Genomic DNA, 12,645 nt, shown 5'->3' with positions numbered 1-12,645 from the left:
TATGCGCGTTCTCGTTCGAAAACATACCGCCACCTTAAGAACTGTAACCACTGTGTGATATGACAGTCCTTATATCCCCCTACACCATCCCATACCCCCATGTTAAGACCTGTGCCGCCATCTATAACCACCAAGTGATAGTGGCGGTCTCCATATACCCCTCTGCCTGACCATGCCACCATCTTTAGAGTCAGTGGGGACAGTTAGGTTAAGATGCGCACTTATTATGTCCACCAACTTGTATTGATGGTACACTCTATATACCCCCTCCACATTTCCATTTCCCGCAATCTCTACCTCAAACTTCAGCATAAAAGTGTGGGATATCCTCGACATCTTTGCATTCATTCGTAAGACAGATTGCTGACTGCACGTCTTTCCAGGGATTCACCAGTCCAGGGCCGGCAGTTGGCAAGTTTTATGGTATGAAACAACCTGTTGTAAGAATCAACTGCAGGAGTGGATGGCAGTATTTCTGTTTCACATTGAATGTACTTTTATTAATCCACAAAACTATCGAATCTGGTCGTCTGATGATCCAGTTCATTACCATTCAAGACCGATACATCTAACCCTGGTACGCGACCTAAAGATAGTATGTGGTGTGAGGCCACGACCACTACCTTCGCAATTCTAGATACTTTCCATCTTTCTGTCGCCGAAAATCTTCGATGTGTTAGTGCGACGTTAAACTAGTAGCAAAAGAATACGATGACGTCCATCGCCTCATTGAGTATTCCAAGGATGGGGTCGATTTTATTTTTTCCGAAAGAAGAAGGTGTCCGAGTTTGTAATACTTTCCTTTTCGAGATTAGTTCTTCTTAATTATTCCTCCTCTTCAGTACAATCTCCAGGATCAGCAGAGCACACGTATTTGGAAGCCATTATAAACTCATCATGCATTTATATAGTAATTATATTACAATATTGCTGAAAGTATTTTATAATGTTTATTTCTTTAAAATAATAATAACAATATTAATAATCATGATGATAATAAACATGTTTTAACAGTAACTTTTATAGAGAGGGGCAGAGGTCAAATCGACCCTCTTGGGCAATCCCATTAAATATAATGGCCACCCTACCTATAAGGTAATCATAAATCCGAATTACGGCTAACGGAAAGAACGCAGTCCAACCAAGTCACTACGCAGATCGCAATGAAATTCTACCTGAATGAAATTTCGCTCTTGAGTTTAGGCAAGGAAACGAAAATTAGAAAATCCATAACTAAATGACCAGTAAATAGAGCTGTAAAAATCACGCGTGCTGATTTGAACTGGTTGAAAACTAGACAGTTATACGTGGTATGTTTTGCTTATAAACCAATTATATAATATAATTCATTTTTTATATAATTATAAATTTGTATATTTTTATATGAAATCCATTAAACCCACTTTACCGAAGTCCGTGCCATTTAATTCAACTGAAATATGAACAAATGTAAGTCTTATTTTGCCATCCGTCTTAGTAGATGTGTCAATTATATCATATTGTTAGGAATAACGCCAAATAACTAATGGCAGAGTTGCGAGCTTTTCCGCATCCCATCCATTAATGTTAGAAGGGATTTGACAGTAATGTCAAAAGCTTAAACTTGTACCTCACTCTCTTCGCAGTGGCTGTTACTATGGAAACAAGCTTATTAGGGATTCTATCTTCTTCGACAACTCTAAGTGTCTCGTCCTATATAATGCTTTCATAAGCCGCTTCGTCACAAACGAAGAGATTCTCGTCGTGTGGGGAACATGCACGAGTATTTCATCATGACGCGTTCTTGGTTTCATCACTAGCGCAATGACAATATCTGGTTGCTATCTCCTTGCATTGTACCTGGTTTCTACAGTTGTGGTCGGAATTTCTGATCAGAATGTTTGATCCAAGGACGTATGATCTGAATACTCATCGTTTTGATGAAATTATCATCGCACAAAAAAATACCGAAATCGGAAGTATTCGATTACTTGTCTAATATTTCTCATTTCTCTTCTGTTTCGAAATGTCAATCAATAAGAAGCGAATATACATTTTTCATGTTCTTAAACACACGTTATTCTGCTTAATGCCTTAGTACTTTTTGTGAAACTATTACATGCATGCACTCGCCTCTGAGACTTGATGGCTGGACCACTACACACGTAGAAATATTTTCTCGTTGATCTAAATACTTATTTTATCGTTTTGAGATTATTCTAAAAAGTAATTGAACGTAAAATTAAAAACAGTATCCTGCACAAAACACTACGGTTTGACTACATTACAATAGTGGCTGTCTTCTGACCATAGCAATGCAAGATAAAACATTGCGATACATTTGACACATAAAAAAGCCTGCACTGCGTTTTAACCCTATTTGAATAAAATGATCCCTCATGTGTTCAAGCTTTCTCAAATTTGACCAAAACACTTCCACTTTGTAACGTACAAAAATTATTACAAAGGAAGCCTAATATATAGATGCAAATTATACAAAATTACTGTCCCCTTAAACAAAACTATGTCTGATGGAACTTCTCGGATTAAATACATGGATTCAGAATAAACATACTGCACTAGATTCACTATTGGGTTTTGTCGTGAATTTCATGTTGTCGAGTGTAATCTGTGTTACCTGTATGGGCGTTTATAATTTACATGAGTTGGGAAAGGAAAGGAAGCAGTCATACTACATACGTTCCGTTCCATCCTACCACGCGCCTGGAGTTATATAGGCCAACTACTTCTAAGGGGTCTTCACAGAAGAGTGAATTCTGTTCCTTTTTTTCATAATCTGCCTTGATTTTGTGACAGAACCGGAAATCAAACTGAAGTCAGCCAGGCGGGAAAATAATTTGATATGGGAAATCCAGCCGAGGTAGAAAAGGAACTATCGGTTCGGGCAGAAAGTTTCCGTCAGGATGTGGAAAAATTTAAGAAACGAGATTTTTACTTATCGCCCAGTGTTTCACACATGCTTCACAAAAACGGGTATCTGGTTCATTCCTTGGTCAAAGGACTAACCACTCTAATCGTCTTAGTGTCGAGGTTATGAGTAGTAGAAACCTTTACTTTCTAGTCATCCTAGGGAATTTATAGGTGTGCTAGTGGATGGCTTTGCTTATGTAATACACTCATATGAAACATAAAATATACGAAGTCATGGTAGAGTACTTCATCATATCCGGAATCATTTCATTCACTGTTCTTGTTGAATGAAGTATATTTGCCATATTATTATTCCACATTTCTGTTATCACCTTCAAATTCAATCCAATGAACTTCGCTATTTAATTTGAAACATTAAAAGAAATACATAGTTACAGATTCAGAAAGTTTCAAAATTCTTCAGATATAATACTGTATCCTAAGTATTTAATATATCCCGAGAAATATTATCAATTCCAGCTGCTTTGTGGGTCTTTATTATTCCTTATCACATTTAAACTTACAACCACTTGATTATTATTATCATTATTACTATTATTATCTTTTGCTAGTGGTTTTACGTCGCAACGACACAGCTAGGTCTTATGGCGACAATGGGATAGGAAAGGCCTAGGAGTTAGAAGGAAGCGGCCATGTCCTTAATTAAGGTACAGCCCCATAATTTGCCTGGTGTGAAAATGGGAAACCACGGAAAACCAACTTCAGGGCTGCCGACAGTGGGATTCGAACCCACTATCTCCCGGATGTCAGCTCAAAGCAGCGCGCCCCTAACCACACGGCAAGCTCGCCTGGTGCTTCTATTATTATTATTATTATTATTATTATTATTATTATTATTATTATTATTATTATTATTATTTTCATTGGGTTCCCGTGGCTCACAGAGAAATAGAAAGTGCCTGGGTTGAATGAGCAGATAAGCAATATTAAAGGTATAAGTTAAATTAGCTCATTTCTATTTTTTTCTTTCTTCTGTAATCAACTTTGGTTTCATCACAACAAGTTAACAATACTTAGACAAGCCACGTTGTTCGATAAACTCTTACTATTTTCTAACAATACAGGAGCTCGTCAGCTCGAGAAAAGAAAATAAGAGCTAAAATGCTCTGACACATGTACAACATGAGCCCATTTGCTCCTAACAGGTACAATTATCAATTTTGAGTTACAAAAACTTAGTTACGCATATTAATTTGAATGAGAGAATTACGAGGTTAACCACTCGTGCTTCTTCGCATTCAACCAAATTCCCACAAGGGAAATAATAAATTTTGCATACAGATACAACCCTACATTACGAAGAGGAGAGAAAGCCCTGATGGTTACGTTATAAATGAGAAGTGAGAAAGTTTTCCTTACACTTCATATGCAGTTAAGTACACTTAGATAAGTATAACGCGCCATACCTTATTACTTGGAACATCTTCCAGAACGTAACCCCGGCCTCCAGCGATTCCCCGAGGGGAACCCTCCCTTTTTCAAGACGCGCACGCAATCACAGCAACAATGTAAGGTACTGAGGATGAAAATGCCTCAGCTTATATAGAGGAAGAGCCAGAAAGGTTTAGACGTTAATATACAAGGATCGGATTGGACGGCTTCCATTAACCAAGAGAGACTCAGATTGGTCATAAATATTATATTCTACCTTAAGATAATCCGATAGAATTAGAGGAGGTGGTAGAGGAAGTATATGCAAATTCGGAACTAAAAAAAACATGCAAAATATTTTACAAACTTCTAAACACAAACTTTCTTTTAGTATTAGTCACCGTTTTGCCCTCAAGAGTCACTTATATATCGATGGCAGGGACATCTAATCATAGGAGAAAACTATTACTTGGAGCCATAATTATGGACAGAGTAGAGAACAGTTCACGGTATACATAAATAGAGACACTGTTCCCCCTGTACAATTGTTATTACTAGTATGATTATGATTCATGGTTTATGGTGTGGGTTACTGTAGTCACGTCCTAGTTAGTGAACCATGGGTAACGGCTGAGTGGCCTAGTAAGTGGTCTTGAGAGTCGGGATACCAGTTGCTATGGAATGGGAGTGGGCATCTCGGACATATTCTGTGTCATCGCCCTCCTTGTGCTCAGGTGGATAGGACTATACAATTCACCGGTGGTCCATAACCCGTTAGAGGAGAGATCCTCACTTGGACTATGTACAAATAGGGTAGCATCCTGCATCATGAATTTACCGAGCTCAGAACATTTTAAGCAAGCCTCGGACCTATGCGAGTAACGGAGTCCCACTCCCATTTGACAGGCGAGGGACTCCTTGGAAACAACTTGGCGAACGAATTGGAATTCGATGGGGAGCTATCAATATTAATGGGACTTATGGAAGAAAGAAAGTTGAACTGGCTGAGTCAGCAAAGAGGATGCATCTGGATGTGCTAGGAGTAAGTGATATTCGGGTAAGGGGAGAAAACGAGGAAGAGATAAGAGATTATAAAGTGTACTTGAGGGGTGTTAGAAAGAGAAAGGCAGAGTCTGGGGTAGGGTTCTTTATCAGGAATACCATTGCACAAAACATAGTTTCTGTTAGGCACGTAAATGAGCGAATGATGTGGGTAATTTGTCAGTGGGAGGAATTAGCACAAGATTTGTGTCGGTGTATTCACCATGTGAGGGTACAGATGAGGATGAAGTTGACAAATTTTATGAAGCATTGAGTGACATCGTGGTCAGGGTCAACACCAAGGATAGAATAGTGCTAATGGGCGATTTCAATGCGAGAGTTGGGAGTAGAACTGAAGGATACTAAAGGGTGATTGGTAAATGAGGGGAAGATATGGAAGCTAATGGGAATGGGAAGCGTTTGCTGGACTTCTGTGCTAGTATGGGTTTAGTAGTTACGAATACATTCTTCAAGCATAAAGCTATTCACCGCTACACATGGGAGGCTAGGGGTACCACATCCAAAATAGACTACATCTTAACCCACTTCGAATTCAGGAAATCTGTTATGAATGTACGAGTTTTCCGGGGATTTTTCGATGTTACAGACCACTATCTCATGGGTGGTGAGAAAGTGAAATCTGTCTGAAACGAATAAGGGTAGAAAATCTCCAGGACGAGGAAATTAGACAGAAGTACATGGATATGATTAGTGAGAAGTTTCCAACAGTAGACAGTAAGTAGGCTCAGGATATAGAAAGAGAATGGGTGGCATACAGGAATGCTGTAGTAGAAATAGGCAGGGAATGCCTAAGAACAACTGTGTGTAAAGATGGGAAAAGGCGAACATCTGGTTGGAATGATGAAGTGAGAGCAGCTTGTAAACGTAAAAGGAAGGCTTATCAGAAATGGCTCCAAACAAGGGCCGAGGCAGACAGGGATTTGTATGTAGATGAAAGAAACAGAGCGAAACAAATAGTTGTTGAATCCAAAAAGAAGCCGTGGGAAGATTTTGGTAATAACCTGGAAAGGCTAGGTCAAGCAGCAGGGAAACCTTTCCGGACGGTAATAAAGAATCTTAGTAAGGGAGCGAAAAAGGAAATGAACTGTTTTTTGAGTAATTCAGGTGAACTCATAATAGATCCCAGGGAATCACTGGAGAGGTGGAGGGAATATTTTGAACATCTTCTCAATGTAAAAGGAAATCATCCTAGTGGTGTTGCAAACAGCCAAGCTCATGGGGAGGAGGAAAATGATGTTGGTGAAATTACGTTTGAAGAAGTGGAAAGGGTGGTAAATAAACTCCCTTGACATAAAGCAGCAGGAATAGATGAAGTTAGACCTGAAATGGTGAAGTATAGTGGGAATGCGGTTATGAAATGTCTTCATAGAGTAGTAAGATTAGCATGGAGTGTTGGAAAGGTACCTTCAGATTGGACAAAAGCAGTAATTGCACCTATCTATGAGCAAGGGAACAGGAAGGATTGCAACAACTATCGAGGTATCACATTGATTACAATGATTAGTATACCAGGCAAAGTACTCACTGGCATCTTGGAAGGGAGGGTGCGATCAGTCCTTGAGAGGAAGTAGGATGGAAACCAGTGTGGTATCAGACCACAGAGAGGCTGTCAGGATCATATTTTCAGTATGCGCCAGGTAACTGAAAAATGCTACGAGAGGAATAGGCAGTTGTGTTTATGTTTCGTAGATCTAGAGAAAGCATATGACAGGGTACCGAGGGGAAAGGTGTTCGCTATACTGCGGGAATATGGAATTAAGGGCAGATTATTAAAGTCAATCAAAGGCATTTATATTGACAATTGGGCTTCAGTGAGATTTGTTGGTAGAATGAATTCTTGGTTCAGGGTGCTTACAGGGGTTAGACAAGGCTGTAATCTTTCACCTTTGCTGCTCGTAGTTTACATGGATCATCTGCTGAAAGGTATAAAGTGGCAGAGAGGGATTCTGTTAGATGGATATGTAGTAAGCAGTCTGGCCTATGCTGACGACTTGGTCTTAATGGCAGATTGTGCCGAAAACATGCAGTCTAATATCTTTCAACTTGAATTGCGACCAACAGTGTTCTGTAAGAAGGAAGTCAGCTCCCAGACGAAACTATCTTTACATCTGTCTGTTTTCAGACCAACTTTGCTTTACGAGAGCGAAAGCTGGGTGGACTCAGGATATCTTAGTCATAAGTTAGAAGTAACAGACGTGAAAGTACCAAGAATGATTGCTGGCACAAACAGGTGGAAACAATGACAGAAGGGTATTTGGAATGAGGTTATAAACTCTAATTTAGGAATGAACTCGATGGATGAAGCTGTTCGCATAAACCGGCTTCGGTGGTGGGGTCATGTGAGGCGATTAGAGGAGGATAGGTTACCTAGGAGAATAATGGACTGTGTTATTGAGGTAAGAGAAGTAGAGGTAAACCAAGACGACGATGGTTAGACCCAGTTTCTAACGATTTAAAGATAAGAGGTGTAGAGCTAAATGAAGCCACAACACTAGTTGCAAATCGAGGATTGTGGCGACGTTTAGTAAATTCACAGAGGCTTGCAGACTGGACGCTAAAAGGCATAATAGTCTATAATGATAATGTATGTGTGTATGGATATTATTATTATTATTATTATTATTATTATTATTATTATTATTATTATTATTATTATTATTATTATTATTATTATTTCATAGTCCGTTTCCTGTACATTTCCACTTTCATTCATGTCTAATTTTAGGTTGCATATTCAATAAATAAGAGGAAAGTACCTCTTGCGATTGCCTTTCTCCCTATATCAGTCGAAATTCCCTCTAAACTAGAGAAGATTCATAACGGTCACTTGACTGCACACCCATGCTATGACAACAGCAGTTAAACGATGGCAGAGATGACAGAGGATTGGTTTGACTTTGTGTTGCGCAATGTGATTCGATTTATGTGTCCAAGGGAAATACCAAGAAGTCGTAGAATTCATTCCAACTTGCAGCACACGGTTGACACTTTTGTGCATGATAACCTCAGGTCACTCTCAGTCAACTTCATACATGATATGTGCGTTACTACCCGTGAGAGGTACTGAACTATACTGTCCGGACCGACCGCTGAGTGATAGCGATCATTTTGAGACCACTGAACAAACTTGGAATTAGATGATTAGTAAACATTGGCGAAATACACCGAGGTCCAACTCCAGCGAAGTGGCCTTCGGTTCAGAATGCTGCGGGTTCAATTCCAATCGGGGTCGGGGATTTTAAATTGTTATGTTTAGTTCCTATATCTTGAGGGCTGGGTGTTCCTGTTCCCCTCGGTACCCGTCCTCACTGACGTACCGTACAACATATCGCACTACAAACCACTACAGACCGAGCTCGATAGCTGCAGTCGCTTAAGTGCGGCCAGTATTCAGTATTCGGGAGATAGTAGGTTCGAACCCCACTGTCGGCAACCCTGAAAATGGTTTTCCTTGGTTTCCCATTTTCACACCAAGCAAATGCTGGGGCTGTACCCTAATTAAGGCCACGGCCGCTTCCTTCCCAGCCCTAGCCCTTTCCTTTCCAATCGTCGCCATAAAACCTATCTGTGTCGGTGCAACGTAAAGCAACTAGCAAAGAAAACCAGTACAGAAACACGCGGTAGTAAACAGAACCCTTCACAAAGGGTTGACGTAATGAAAGGCACCCGCCTAACGTCTATCCGTTCTATTCAGATGAAAACGGGACTCGTCGGAGGAAACAAACGTCACCAATCATTAAATTTCAGTCGCCATTCTGTCGAGAAAATTCTAGTTTTTTTTTTAATCAAAGCATGGCTGCACTCACACTCCTTATAATCCGGAGCTCCATTCAATTAAATGTTCGCTGAAATGGTAGAGTAGAAACTTGTCTGGATGCCCCTGGTTCATTTGGACGGTGAACTGTTCCACTCTAGTCTGTCGGTTGGCCGTCACCCATTTTTGTATTCGACGTTCACCTCGGTCATTAACGATGCGTCGCGTGGAGCTCTGCATTAGGCGACGTTTTGCAACTAGGTTAAATCATTTCCATTATCCATGACAACAGAAAGCCTAGTAGTTTGTCACGTTATATACCCGCTTCACCAACCCGCGTCACGACTCATACCGTCATGGGCTACGCACAGATGGCACTTCTAGCAGGTGGTCAAAATAAAGTGATTCGATTGTGTATGTAACATAAGGCCGATGATTTCGATATTTAGCCCCTTAAAACAATAACAGTATTCATCATTATCATCACCCTCTTCATCAACATTGAAATGGAGAAGTGTAGGATATTGTGTCTGAAAATAACTTCATATAATGTCCATGTTATGCAATGATCTCCATCACACAAACAGTGCCACAATTTAGGTACTGTATCCTAGTAGCATATGCAACTCAAATATCGTCGGCTTACTTCTAAAACCTCGTATGTTACAGCGTTCTTCCTACCCATTATATTCCTTAAGACTGGTCACGCCTCCCAGCCACATATTTATATGCAATCCATCAGAAACGTTTTCGTAGTGTTCATTTTCCTGTGGAAACGTGTACAGGAAAGTGGATCTTACCGTACAGTATTGTAGGGATGTTGCTTTCATGTCAAATTTATACACTCCTACAGTTCAACGTATTTAAGGTTCATTTTCATTTACACTTAACCGTAGTAAAATGAACACAACGAAAATTGTTCTGATGGACTTTACATACATATGTGTCTGGGAGGCGTAACCAGTCTTAAGGAAGGTAATGGAGAGGTAGTACATTGGGAGATACGAGGTTTTAGAAGTAAGCCATCGATATGACTTTCCGTGGATTCCCATTTTTCACAACAGACAATTGCTGGGGCTGTACTTAAATTAAGACTATCAGTATCCAGTATTCGGGAGAGAGTGGGTTCGAACCCCACTGTCGCCAGCCCTGAAGATGGTTTTCCGCGGTTTCCGATCTTCACACCAGGCAAATTCTGGGGCTGTATCTTAATTAAGGCAAAGGCCGCTTCCTTCCCACTCCTAGCCCTTTCCTGTCCCATCGTCGCCATAAGACATATCTGTGTCGCTGCGACGTAAAGCCAATAGCAAAAGAAGAAAATTAAGACCACAGATGTTCCTTCCCACTCCTAACCTTTTCTTGTTCCATCGTCGCCCTAAGACCTATCTGTGTCGATGCGATGTAGAGCAACTTGTAAATACAGTATATACTGTATATATAGCCTATATAATAACACGAGTTCATACATTTTTGGCAAATATACACTGACTGACAGTGACAATGCAACACCAAGGAGGAGTGGTTCGAAAGGGATGAAAGTTGGGGAAAAAACAGAGACGGCACGGATGAATAATTGATGTTTATTTCAAACCGATATGCAGGTTACACAATGCGCACGGCATCGACTCAGTAGGATGTAGGACCATCGCGAGCGGCGATGCACGCAGAAACACGTCGAGGTACAGAGTCAATAAGAGTGCGGATGGTGTCCTGAGGGATGGTTCTCCATTCTCTGTCAACCATTTGCCACAGTTGGTCGTCCGTACGAGGCTGGGGCAGAGTTTTCAAACGGCGTCCAATGAGATCCCACACGTGTTCGATTGGTGAGAGCTCCGGAGAGTACGCTGGCCACGAAAGCATCTGTACACCTCGTAGAGCCTGTTGGGAGATGCGAGCAGTGTGTGGGCGGGCATTATCCTGCTGAAACAGAGCATTGGGCAGCCCCTGAAGGTACGGGAGTGCCACCGGCCGCAGCACATGCTGCACGTAGCGGTGGGCATTTAACGTGCCTTGAATACGCACTAGAGGTGACGTGGAATCATACGCAATAGCGCCCCAAACCATGATGCCGCGTTGTCTAGCGGTAGGGCGCTCCACAGTTACTGCCGGATTTGACCTTTCTCCACGCCGACGCCACACTCGTCTGCGGTGACTGTCACTGACAGAACAGAAGCGTGACTCATCGGAGAACACGACGTTCCGCCATTCCCTCATCCAAGTCGCTCTAGCCCGGCACCATGCCAGGCGTGTACGTCTATGCTGTGGAGTCAATGGTAGTCTTCTGAGCGGACGCCGGGAGTGCAGGCCTCCTTCAACCAATCGACGGGAAATTGTTCTGGTCGATATTGGAACAGCCAGGGTGTCTTACACATGCTGAAGAATGGCGGTTGACGTGCCGTGCGGGGCTGCCACCGCTTGGCGGCGGATGCGCCGATCCTCGCGTGCTGACGTCACTCGGGCTGCGCCTGGACCCCTCGCACGTGCCACATGTCCCTGCGCCAACCATCTTCGCCACAGGCGCTGCACCGTGGACACATCCCTATGGGTATCGGCTGCGATTTGACGAAGCGACCAACCTGCCCTTCTCAGCCCGATCACCATACCCATCGTAAAGTCGTCTGTCTGCTGGAAACGCCTTCGTTGACGGCGGCCTGGCATTCTTAGTTATACACGTGTCCTGTGGCACACGACAACACGTTCTACAATGACTGTCAGCTGAGAAATCACTGTACGAAGTGGGCCATTCGCCAACGCCGTGTCCCATTTATCGTTCGCTACGTGCGCAGCACAGCGGCGCATTTCACATCATGAGCATACCTCAGTGACGTCAGTCTACCCTGCAATTGGCATAAAGTTCTGACCACTCCTTCTTGGTGTTGCATTTGCTCTGTCAGTCAGTGTATACGCTCATATCATATGTAATATATCTATTGCGGTAATTGATTCGAATGGGTTACTGAATCAACGTACAATAATCTGGATTAAAGTCCAGCGTTGAGGATTTCGACTCAGAGTGTTCCGGGTTCGATTCTCGGCCAGTCGGGGATTTTAATTACGTCTGATTAATTCTTCTGCCCGGGTACTGGGTGTTTGTGTTTGTCCTAGCACTTTTCTCTTTACATTCAGACAACACAACACTACCAACACCGAGCTCGATAGCTGCAGTCGCTTAAGTGCGGCCACTATCCAGTAATCGGGAGATAGTGGGTTCGAGCCCCACCGTCGGCAGCCCTAAAGATGGTTTTCCGTGGTTTCCTATTTTCACCAGGCAAATGCCGGGGCTGTACCTTAATTAAGGCCACGGCCGCTTCCTTCCAATTCCTAGGCCTTTCCTATCCCATCGTCGCCGTAAGACATATCTGTGTCGGTGCGACGTAAAGCAAATAGCAAAAAAAAATTTAAAAAAACACTACCAACAAACACAGAAACACGCGATAGCAATTACATCCCTGCATATAGGGTTGGCGTCAGGAAGGACATCCGGCCTTAAAACATGGCCAAATCCAAATGCGCGACATAGCTCGCAC

This window comes from Anabrus simplex, chromosome 2 (genome assembly GCF_040414725.1).
Source record: "Anabrus simplex isolate iqAnaSimp1 chromosome 2, ASM4041472v1, whole genome shotgun sequence".
NCBI lineage: Eukaryota > Metazoa > Arthropoda > Insecta > Orthoptera > Tettigoniidae > Anabrus > Anabrus simplex.
This window is presented reverse-complemented; position numbering follows the sequence as displayed.